Genomic DNA, 13732 nt, shown 5'->3' with positions numbered 1-13732 from the left:
CTACTCCTCTCTCTAGTGTGTTCTACTACTACTATAATACTACTTCCTTTCTCTAGTGTGTTCTACTACTACTATAATACTACCCCTCTCTCTCTGGTGTGTTCTACTACTATAATACTACTCCTCTCTCTAGTGTGTTCTACTACTACTATAATACTACTCCTCCCTCTAGTGTGTTCTACTACTACTATAATACTACTCCTCCCTCTAGTGTGTTCTACTACTACTATAATACTACTCCTCTCTCTAATGTGTTCTACTACTACTATAATACTACTCCTCTCTCTAGTGTGTTCTACTACTATAATACTACTCCTCCTCTAGTGTGTTCTACTACTACTATAATACTACTCCTCTCTAGTGGGTTCTACTACTACTATAATACTACTCCTCTCTCTAGTGTGTTCTACTACTACTATAATACTACTCCTCTCTCTAGTGTGTTCTACTACTACTATAATACTACTCCTCCTCTAGTGTGTTCTACTACTACTATAATACTACTCCTCTCTCTAGTGTGTTCTACTACTACTATAATACTACTCCTCTCTCTAGTGTGTTCTACTACTACTATAATACTACTCCTCTCTCTAGTGTCTTCTACTACTATAGTACTAACCCTCCCTCTAGTGTGTTCTACTACTACTATAATACTACTCCTCTCTAGTGGGTTCTACTACTACTATAATACTACTCCTCTCTCTAGTGTGTTCTACTACTACTATAATACTACTCCTCTCTCTAGTGTGTTCTACTACTACTATAATACTACTCCTCTCTAGTGTGTTCTACTACTACTATAATACTACTTCCTCTATAATATGCCATTTAGCAGACGCTTTTATCCAAAGCGACTTACAGTCATGTGTGCATACATTCTACGTATGGGTGGTCCCGGGAATCGAACCCACTACCCTGGCGTTACAAGCGCCATGCTCTACCAACTGAGCTACAGAAGGACCACGGAAGGACCTCTCTCTAGTGTGTTCTACTACTATAATACTACTCCTCTCTAGTGTGTTCTACTACTACTATAATACTACTTCCTCTCTCTAGTGTGTTCTACTACTACTATAATACTAATCCTCTCTGTAGTGTGTTCTACTACTACTATAATACTACTCCTCCTCTAGTGTGTTCTACTACTACTATAATACTACTCCTCCTCTAGTGTGTTCTACTACTACTATAATACTACTCCTCTCTCTCTAGTGTGTTCTACTACTACTATAATACTACTCCTCTCTCTAGTGTGTTCTACTACTACTATAATACTACTTCCTCTCTCTAGTGGGTTCTACTACTATAATACTACTCCTCTCTCTAGTGTGTTCTACTACTACTATACTACTACTTCCTTTCTCTAGTGTGTTCTACTACGACTATAATACTACTCCTCTCTAGTGTGTTCTACTACTACTATAATACTACTTCCTCTCTCTAGTGTGTTCTACTACTACTATAATACTACTTCCTCTCTCTAGTGTGTTCTACTACTACGATAATACTACTTCCTCTCTCTAGTGTGTTCTACTACTACTATAATACTACTCCTCTCTCTAGTGTGTTCTACTACTACTATAATAGTACTCCTCTCTCTCTGTGTTCTACTACTACTTTAATACTACTCCTCTCTCTAGTGTGTTCTACTACTACTATAATACTACTCCTCTCTCTAGTGTGTTCTACTACTACTATAATACTACTCCTCTCTCTAGTGTGTTCTACTACTACTATAATACTACTCCTCTCTCTAGTGTTTTCTACTACTACTATAATACTACTCCTCTCTCTAGTGTGTTCTACTACTACTATAATACTACTCCTCTCTCTGCAGTGTTCTACTACTACTATAATACTACTTCCTGTGTTCTACAGTGTTCTACTACTACTATAATACTACTTCCTGTGTTCTACAGTGTTCTAACTATAATAATGTTGTGTCTCTCTCTAGACCCGTTGTGACCAGGCAGTGGACGTGTTCTACTACTACTATAATACTACTTCCTGTGTTCTACAGTGTTCTAACTATAATAATGTTGTGTCTCTCTCTAGTGTGTTCTACTACTACTATAATACTACTTCCTGTGTTCTACAGTGTTCTAACTATAATAATGTTGTGTCTCTCTCTAGACCCGTGGTGACCAGGCGGTGGACGTGTTCTACTACTACTATAATACTACTTCCTGTGTTCTACAGTGTTCTAACTATAATAATGTTGTGTCTCTCTCTAGTGTGTTCTACTACTACTATAATACTACTTCCTGTGTTCTACAGTGTTCTAACTATAATAATGTTGTGTCTCTCTCTAGTGTGTTCTACTACTACTATAATACTACTTCCTGTGTTCTACAGTGTTCTAACTATAATAATGCTGTGTCTCTCTCTAGACCCGTTGTGACCAGGCAGTGGACGTGTTCTCGGCAGGCTGTGTGTTCTACTACGTGGTCAGTAGGGGGCAGCACCCGTTTGGTGACACGCTACGACGCCAAGCTAACATCCTGACCGGGGAGTACTTCCTCACACACTTCCTGGAACACGTGCATGGTGGGTGAGAGCTGTGCTCTGATTGGCTGTGGTGTGTGTCGTCTGTCGTTTAGAGACTCTTGAGATTCTGTGATTCCGATTGAGAGCTGTGCTCTAATTGGCTGTGGTGTGTGTCGTCTGTCGTTTAGAGACTCTTGAGATTCTGTGATTCTGATTGAGAGCTGTGCTCTAATTGGCTGTGTTTTGTGTCCGTCAGATGACGTCATAGCGCGGGACCTGATAGAGCGAATGATCAACAGCGATCCAGAGTCCCGCCCCTCCACTTCATCTATTCTTAAACATCCGTTCTTCTGGAGCCCTGATAAGCAACTTCAGTTCTTCCAGGTACCCCTCTACCTCTACCCCTCTACCTCCCTACCCCGCTACCTCTACCCCTCTACCTCTCTACCCCTCTACCCCTCTACCTCCCTACCCCTCTACCTCTACCCCTCTACTTCCCTACCCCTCTACCTCTACCCCGCTACCTCTACCCCGCTACCTCTCTACCGCTCTTCCTCCCTACCCCTCTACCCCTCTACCTCCCTACCCCTCTACCTCCCTACCCCTCTACCTCTCTACCCCCTACCCCTCTACCTCCCTACCCCTCTACCTCTCTACCCCTCTACCATCTTCATCTCGTAGATTCTGCTACACACAATAGAGGAAGAAAGTCTTCTAGAACTAACCGTTGAGAATCTAGATAGAGAATAGAGGATCTTAGAGGGTCTTCTAGAACTAACCGTTGAGAATCTAGATAGAGAGTCTTCTAGAACTAACTGTTGAGAATCTAGATAGAGAATCTTAGAGGGTCTTCTAGAACTAACCGTTGAGAATCTAGATAGAGAATCTTAGAGGGTCTTCTAGAACTAACCGTTGAGAGTCTTCTAGAACTAACCGTTGAGAATCTAGATAGAGTCTTCTAGAACTAAACGTTGAGAATCTAGATAATCTTAGAGTCTTCTAGAATTAAACGTTGAGAATCTAGATAGAGAATAGGGAATCTTAGAGAGTCTTCTAGAACTAACCATTCAGAATCTAGATAGAGAATCTTAGAGAGTCTTCTAGTACTAAACGTTGAGAATCTAGATAGAGAATCTTAGAGAGTCTTCTAGAACTAAATGTTGAGAATAGGGAATCTTAGAGAGTCTTCTAGAACTAACCGTTGAGAATCTAGATAGAGAGTCTTCTAGAACTAACCGTTGAGAATCTAGATAGAGTCTTCTAGAACTAACAGTTGAGAATCTAGATAGAGAATATGGAATCTTAGAGAGTCTTCTAGAACTAACCGTTCAGAATCTAGATAGAGAATCTTAGAGAGTCTTCTAGAACTAAACGTTGAGAATCTTAGAGAGTCTTCTAGAATTAAACGTTGAGAATCTAGATAAAGAATAGGGAATCTTAGAGAGTCTTCTAGAACTAACCGTTCAGAATCTAGATAGAGAATAGGGAATCTTAGAGAGTCTTCTAGAACTAACCGTTGAGAATCTAGATAGAGAATAGAGGATCTTAGAGGGTCTTCTAGAACTAACCGTTGAGAATCTAGATAGAGAATAGAGGATCTTAGAGGGTCTTCTAGAACTAACCATTGAGAATCTAGATAGAGAATAGAGGATCTTAGAGGGTCTTCTAGAACTAACCGTTGAGAATCTAGATAGAGAATAGAGGATCTTAGAGGGTCTTCTAGAACTAACCGTTGATAATCTAGATAGAGAATAGAGGATCTTAGAGGGTCTTCTCTTCATGTCCTTGTGCGTTTGACAACAGCTGATAATCACAGCTCTCCTAAAACTAACTGTTGGAGGGACAAACGTGTGATTGAGCATGAAATGACTCCTCATCATAGATCAGGCTAGTATGTTGATATTTGACTGTAGTTTCAGTTCGTAGGTTTTCCGAGCCACTGTGCTTCTACACCTGTATTGTTTGGGGTTTTAGGCTGGGTTTCCGTACAGCACTTTAAATACATTTGATTTGAAATGTGATTTGTTAGGATGTGAGTGACCGTATAGAGAAGGAACCTACAGACAGCACCATGGTGGTGAGGCTGGAGACGGCTGGCAGAGCTGTAGTACGAACCAACTGGAGAATGCACATCTCTGTTCCTCTGCAGACAGGTAACACACCAGACAGGTAACACACCAGACAGGTAACACACCTGACAGGTAACACACCTGACAGGTAACACACCAGACAGGTAACACACCAGACAGGTAACACACCATACAGGTAACACACCAGACAGGTAACACACCAGACAGGTAACACACACCATACAGGTAACACACACCATACAGGTGACACACCAGACAGGTAACACACCAGACAGGTAACACACCAGACAGGTAACACACACCAGACAGGTAACACACACCAGACAGGTAACACACCAGACAGGTAACACACCAGACAGGTAACACACCAGACAGGTAACACCAGACAGGTAACACACACCAGACAGGTAACACACACCAGACAGGTAACACACCAGACAGGTAACACACCAGACAGGTAACACACCAGACAGGTAACACACATCAGACAGGTAACACACATCAGACAGGTAACACACATCAGACAGGTGTAACACACACCAGACAGGTAACATACCAGACAGGTAACACAACAGACAGGTAACACTTCAGACAGGTAACACACCAGAGAGGTAACACACCAGACAGGTAACATACCAGACAGGTAACACACCAGACAGGGAACACATCAGACAGGTAACACACACCATACAGGTAACACACACCAGACAGGTAACACACACCAGACAGGTAACACACCAGACAGGTAACACACCAGACAGACCTGACAGGTAACACACCAGACACTTCAGACAGGTAACTCTCTCTCTGTATACACCAGACAGGTAACACACACCAGACAGGTAACACACCAGACAGGTAACACACACCAGACAGGTAACACACCAGACAGACCAGACAGGTAACACACCAGACAGGTAACACACCAGACAGGTAACACACCAGACAGGTAACACACACCAGACAGGTAACACTTCAGACAGGTAACTCTCTCTCTGTGTTTTCTCTCCAGACCTGAGGAAGTTCAGGACGTATAAAGGAAACTCAGTCAGAGACCTGCTCCGAGCCATGAGAAATAAGGTATATCTGTCATATATATATATATATATATATATATATATATATATATATATATATATATATATATATATATATATATATATATATATATATATATATATATATATATATATATATATGCTCCAAGCCATGAGAAATAAGGCACAAGATATACTATTATATATAGTATAGTATAGTATACACTGAGTATACAAAACCTATATACTGTTATATATAGTATACACTGAGTATACAAAACCTTAATACTGTTATATATTGTATAGTAATAATAATAATAATAATAATAATAGTATAGTATACACTGAGTATAAAAAAATATATATACAGTTATATATAGTATAGTATACACTGAGTATACAAAACATATATACTGTTATATATAGTATAGTCTAGTATACACTGAGTATACAAAACCGATATACTGTTATATATAGTATACACTGAGTATACAAAACCTATATACTGTTATATATAGTATAGTATAGTATACACTGAGTATACAAAACATATATACTGTTATATATAGTTTAGTATACACTGAGTAGATAAAACATATATACGGTTATATATAGTATACACTGAGTATACAAAACATATGTACTGTTATATATAGTATAGTATACACTGAGTATAAAAAACATATGTACTGTTATATATAGTATAGTATACACTGAGTATACAAAACATATATACTGTTATATATAGTATACACTGAGTATACAAAACATATATACTGTTATATATAGTATACACTGAGAATACAAAACATATATACTGTTATATATAGTATAGTCTAGTATACACTGAGTATACAAAACATATATACTGTTATATATAGTATAGTCTAGTATACACTGAGTATACAAAACATATATACTGTTATATATAGTATAGTATACACTGAGTAGATGCAAAACATATACTGTTATATATAGTATACACTGAGTATACAAAACATATATACTGTTATATATAGTATAGTCTAGTATACACTGAGTATACAAAACATATATACTGTTATATATAGTATAGTCTAGTATACACTGAGTAGATACAAAACATATATACTGTTATATATAGTATACACTGAGTATACAAAACATATATAATGTTATATATAGTATAGTCTAGTATACACTGAGTATACAAAACATATATACTGTTATATATAGTATAGTCTAGTATACACTGAGTAGATACAAAACATATATACTGCTATATATAGTATACACTGAGTAGATACAAAACATATATACTGTTATATATAGTATAGTATACACTGAGTAGACAAAACATATATACTGTTATATATAATATAGTATACACTGAGTATAAAAACGTATACACTGTTATATATAGTATAGTCTAGTATACACTGAGTATACAAAACATATATACTGTTATATATAGTATAGTATAGTATACACTGAGTAGATACAAAACATATATACTGTTATATATAGTATAGTATACACTGAGTATACAAAACATATATACTGTTATATATAGTATAGTATACACTGAGTATAAAAACATATACACTGTTATATATAGTATAGTATAGTATACACTGAGTATACAAAACATATATACTGTTATATAGTATACACTGAGCATACAAAACATATATACTGTTATATATAGTATAGTCTAGTATACACTGAGTAGATACAAAACATATATACTGTTATATATAGTATAGTCTAGTATACACTGAGTAGATGCAAAACATATATACTGCTATATATAGTATAGTATACACTGAGTATACAAAACATATATACTGTTATATATAGTATAGTCTAGTATACACTGACTAGATACAAAACATATATACTGTTATATATAGTATACACTGAGTATACAAAACATATATAATGTTATATATAGTATAGTCTAGTATACACTGAGTATACAAAACATATATACTGTTATATATAGTATAGTCTAGTATACACTGAGTAGATACAAAACATATATACTGCTATATATAGTATACACTGAGTAGATACAAAACATATATACTGTTATATATAGTATAGTATACACTGAGTATACAAAACATATATACTGTTATATATAGTATAGTATACACTGAGTATAAAAACGTATACACTGTTATATATAGTATAGTCTAGTATACACTGAGTATACAAAACATATATAATGTTATATATAGTATAGTATAGTATACACTGAGTAGATACAAAACATATATACTGTTATATATAGTATAGTATACACAGAGTATACAAAACATATATACTGTTATATATAGTATAGTATACACTGAGTATAAAAACATATACACTGTTATATATAGTATAGTATAGTATACACTGAGTATACAAAACATATATACTGTTATATAGTATACACTGAGTATACAAAACATATATACTGTTATATATAGTATAGTCTAGTATACACTGAGTAGATACAAAACATATATACTGTTATATATAGTATAGTCTAGTATACACTGAGTAGATGTAAAACATATATACTGCTATATATAGTATAGTATACACTGAGTATACAAAACATATATACTGTTATATATAGTATAGTATACACTGAGTATACAAAACATATATACTGTTATATATAGTATAGTATACACTGAGTATACAAAACATATATACTGCTATATATAGTATAGTATACACTGAGTATAGAAAACATATATACTGTTATATATAGTATAGTATACACTGAGTATATAAAACATATATACTGCTATATATAGTATAGTCTAGTATACACTGAGTATATACAAAACATATATACGGTTATATATAGTATACACTGAGTATACAAAACATATATACTGTTATATATAGTATAGTATACACTGAGTAGATGCAAAACATATATACTGTTATATATAGTATAGTCTAGTATACACTGAGTATACAAAACATATATACTGTTATATATAGTATAGTATAGTATACACTGAGTAGATGCAAAACATATATACTGTTATATATAGTATACACTGAGTATACACTGAGAATATAAAACATATATACTGTTATATATAGTATAGTCTAGTATACACTGAGTATACAAAACATATATACTGTTATATATAGTATAGTATACACTGAGTAGATACAAAACATATATACTGTTATATATAGTATAGTATAGTATACACTGAGTATACAAAACATATATACAGTTATATATAGTATAGTATAGTATACACTGAGTAGATACAAAACATATATACTGTTATATATAGTATAGTATAGTATACACTGAGTATACAAAACATATATACAGTTATATATAGTATAGTATAGTATACACTGAGTAGATACAAAACATATATACTGTTATATATAGTATAGTATAGTATACACTGAGTATACAAAACATATATACTGTTATATATAGTATAGTATAGTATACACTGAGTATACAAAACATATATACTGTTATATATAGCATAGTATACAATGAGTAGATACAAAACATATATACTGTTATATATAGTATACACTGAGTATACAAAACATATATACTGTTATATATAGTATAGTCTAGTATACACTGAGTATACAAAACATATATACTGTTATATATAGTATAGTATACACTGAGAATATAAAACATATATACTGTTATATATAGTATAGTATAGTATACACTGAGAATATAAAACATATATACTGTTATATATAGTATACACTGAGTATACAAAACATATATACTGTTATATATAGTATAGTATAGTATACACTGAGTAGATACAAAACATATATACTGTTATATATAGTATAGTATACAATGAGTAGATACAAAACATATATACTGTTATATATAGTATACACTGAGTATACAAAACATATATACTGTTATATATAGTATAGTCTAGTATACACTGAGTATACAAAACATATATACTGTTATATATAGTATAGTATAGTATACACTGAGAATATAAAACATATATACTGTTATATATAGTATAGTCTAGTATACACTGAGTATACAAAACATATATACTGTTATATATAGTATAGTATAGTATACACTGAGAATATAAAACATATATACTGTTATATATAGTATAGTATACACTGAGTAGATACAAAACATATATACTGTTATATATAGTATAGTATATCAATGAGTAGATACAAAACATATATAAAAGCTGTTATATAGAGAGGAACATATATACGGGCTATATATACTGTTGGGTATTATAACAAAACATATATACTGTTATATATAGTATAGTCTAGTATACACTGAGTATACAAAACATATATACTGTTATATATAGTATAGTATAGTATACACTGAGAATATAAAAATGTTCATATATACTGTTATATATAGTATAGTCTAGTGGATACACTGTCAGGTAGTCCTGGGACATGAGGGCCCAGGCCAGTTGAAACTGGAGCAGCAGCATGGCCAGTATACAAAACATATATACTGTTATATATAGTATAGTATAGTATACACTGAGAATATAAAACATATATACTGTTATATATAGTATAGTATACAATGAGTAGATACAAAACATATATACTGTTATATATAGTATACACTGAGTATACAAAACATATATACTGTTATATATAGTATAGTCTAGTATACACTGAGTATACAAAACATATATACTGTTATATATAGTATAGTATAGTATACACTGAGAATATAAAACATATATACTGTTATATATAGTATAGTATACACTGAGTAGATACAAAACATTAAGAATGATTTCCATGACACAGACTGACCAGGTGAATCCAGGTGAAAGCTATGATCCCTTATTGATGTCACTTTGGCTTTCAACACCTTATAGAGTCCATGCCCCAGCGAATTGAGGTTGTTCTCAGGGTAAAAGGGCTAGAGGGGGTGGGCAACTCAATATTAGGAAGGTGTTCTTAATGTTTTATGTGCTTCGTGTATACACCTGTTCACACAGGAGACATGAGGAATGAGGGAAACATGCTGCTTTTTTTCAGGCCAAAAATGTGTTATAGTGGTGGTAAATGTTGAAATGGTTGGAGGATAGTGTTGAACTTCCTGTTTCTCTTCCTGTCTCTCCCCCTCTCTCTCCCTTCCTGTCTCTCTCTTCCTATCTTTCCCTTTCTTCCCTCTCTCTCTCTCTCTCTCTCTCTCTCTGTCTCTCCTTCTCTCTTCCTGTCTCTCCCTCTCTCTTCCTGTCTCTCTCTCCCTCTCTCTTCCTGTGTCTCTCTCTCTTCCTGTCTCTCTCTCTTCCTGTCTCTCCCTCTCTTCCTGTCTCTCTCTCCCTGTCTCTCCCTCTCTTCCTGTCTCTCTCTCCCTCTCTCTTCCTGTCTCTCTCTCTCTCTCTCTTCCTGGCTCTCCCTGTCTTCATCTCTCTCTCTTCCTGTCTCTCCCTCTCTTCATCTATCTCTCTGTCTTCATCTCTCTCTCTGTCTTCATCTCTCCCTCTCCCTCTCCCTCCTGTTCTCTCTGTGTGTTTCCGTGTCTGTAGAAGCACCACTACCACGAGTTGCCATCGGAGGTCCAGGAGACGTTAGGGGAGGTGCCTGAAGGCTTCGTTAGTTACTTCACCTCCCGGTTCCCGCGGTTACTGCTACACACACACACAGCGCTCAGCAGCTGTTCACACGAGAGACTTTTCCAACCCTACTACCTGCCCCCCACTGTTAAATAACACACACACACACAGGATAGGTCGCTGGTTCAAATCCCCCAGCCGACTAAAGTGAAAATCTGCTAATGTGCACTTGAGCAAGGCACCTAACCACACTGGCTTCTGTACGTTGCTGTGGATAAGAGTGTCTGCTAAATGACTCCAATTTCAAAGTGTAAATTCACTTCTTGTAGTAGAGCCGGAATGACTGCCTCATGAATATTTAGAGACAGACTGTTGAATGACTGCCTCATGAATATTCAGAGACGGACTGTTGAATGACTGCCTCATGAATATTCAGAGACAGACTGTTGTATGACTGCCTCATGAATATTCAGAGACGGACTGTTGAATAACTGCCTCATGAATATTCAGAGACAGACTGTTGAATGACTGCCTCATGAATATTCTGAGACAGACTGTTGAATGACTGCCTCATGAATATTCAGAGACGGACTGTTGAATGACTGCCTCATGAATATTCAGAGATGGACTGTTGAATGACTGCCTCATGAATATTCAGAGACGGACTGGTACACTCCAAGACAAAAGCTTTTTAAATGCTGTAAATGTTTTACTCGTAACTTACAAGATGAACTGTTTTTAACTTTCACCTGCTCTGATAGGATAGTTTAATACACTGCTCTGATAGGATAGTCTGATAGGGTAGTTTAATACACTGCTCTGATAGGATAGTTTAATACACTGCTCTGATAGGATAGTTTAATACACTGCTCTGATAGGTTAGTTTAATACACTGCTCTGGTAGGATAGTCTGATAGGATAGTTTAATACACTGCTCTGATAGGGACCAGTAGTTTAATACACTGCTCTGATAGGATAGTTTAATACACTGCTCTGATAGGGTAGTCTGATAGGATAGTTTAATACACTGCTCTGATAGGATAGTTTAATACACTGCTCTGATAGGGTAGTCTGATAGGATAGTTTAATACACTGCTCTGATAGGGTAGTCTGATAGGGTAGTTTAATACACTGCTCTGATAGGATAGTTTAATACACTGCTCTGATAGGATAGTTTAATACACTGCTCTGATAGGATAGTTTAATACACTGCTCTGATAGGATAGTCTGATAGGGTAGTTTAATACACTGCTCTGATAGGATAGTTTAATACACTGCTCTGATAGGGTAGTTTAATACACTGCTCTGATAGGATAGTTTAATACACTGCTCTGATAGGATAGTTTAATACACTGCTCTGATAGGATAGTTTAATACACTGCTCTGATAGGATAGTTTTAATAACTACACTGCTCTGATAGGGTAGTTTAATACACTGCTCTGATAGGATAGTCTGATAGGATAGTTTAATACACTGCTCTGATAGGGTAGTTTAATACACTGCTCTGATAGGATAGTTTAATACACTGCTCTGATAGGATAGTCTGATAGGATAGTTTAATACACTGCTCTGATAGGATAGTCTGATAGGGTAGTTTAATACACTGCTCTGATAGGATAGTTTAATACACTGCTCTGATAGGGTAGTTTAATACACTGCTCTGATAGGATAGTCTGATAGGATAGTTTAATACACTGCTCTGATAGGATAGTTTAATACACTGCTCTGATAGGATAGTCTGATAGGGTAGTTTAATACACTGCTCTGATAGGATAGTTTAATACACTGCTCTGATAGGATAGTCTGATAGGATAGTTTAATACACTGCTCTGATAGGATAGTTTAATGCACTGCTCTGATAGGATAGTCTGATAGGATAGTTTAATACACTGCTCTGATAGGATAGTTTAATACACTGCTCTGATAGGATAGTCTGATAGGGTAGTTTAATACACTGCTCTGATAGGATAGTTTAATACACTGCTCTGATAGGATAGTCTGATAGGGTAGTTTAATACACTGCTCTGATAGGATAGTTTAATACACTGCTCCGATAGGATAGTCTGATAGGATAGTTTAATACACTGCTCTGATAGGATAGTTTTATACACTGCTCTGATAGGGTAGTTTAATACACTGCTCTGATAGGATAGTTTAATACACTGCTCTGATAGGATAGTCTGATAGGATAGTTTAATACACTGCTCTGATAGGGTAGTTTAATACACTGCTCTGATAGGATAGTCTGATAGGATAGTTTAATACACTGCTCTGATAGGGTAGTTTAATACACTGCTCTGATAGGATAGTTTAATACACTGCTCTGATAGGATAGTTTAATACACTGCTCTGATAGGATAGTTTAATACACTGCTCTGATAGGGTAGTCTGATAGGATAGTTTAATACACTGCTCTGATAGGATAGTCTGAAGCCCTATTCTCTATGTAGTGCACTAAGGGGATAGTAGGGGTCAAATCTGAAGCCCTATTCTCTATGTAGTGCACTAAGGGGATAGTAGGGGTCAAATCTGAAGCCCTATTCTCTATGTAGTGCA

General features: G+C 35.2%; 1 pseudogene; it reads left to right on the top strand.

The window, feature by feature from the left end:
- The window catches only part of LOC124023922, a 59228-nt pseudogene extending 45854 nt beyond the window's left edge, over positions 1–13374 (top strand).
- Positions 13375–13732: the final 358 nt, after the last annotated feature.

This window comes from Oncorhynchus gorbuscha, unplaced genomic scaffold (genome assembly GCF_021184085.1).
Source record: "Oncorhynchus gorbuscha isolate QuinsamMale2020 ecotype Even-year unplaced genomic scaffold, OgorEven_v1.0 Un_scaffold_1723, whole genome shotgun sequence".
Classification (NCBI taxonomy): domain Eukaryota; kingdom Metazoa; phylum Chordata; class Actinopteri; order Salmoniformes; family Salmonidae; genus Oncorhynchus; species Oncorhynchus gorbuscha.
Note: the sequence above shows the minus strand (reverse complement) of the source record. Positions and strands in the feature narration are given on the sequence as shown.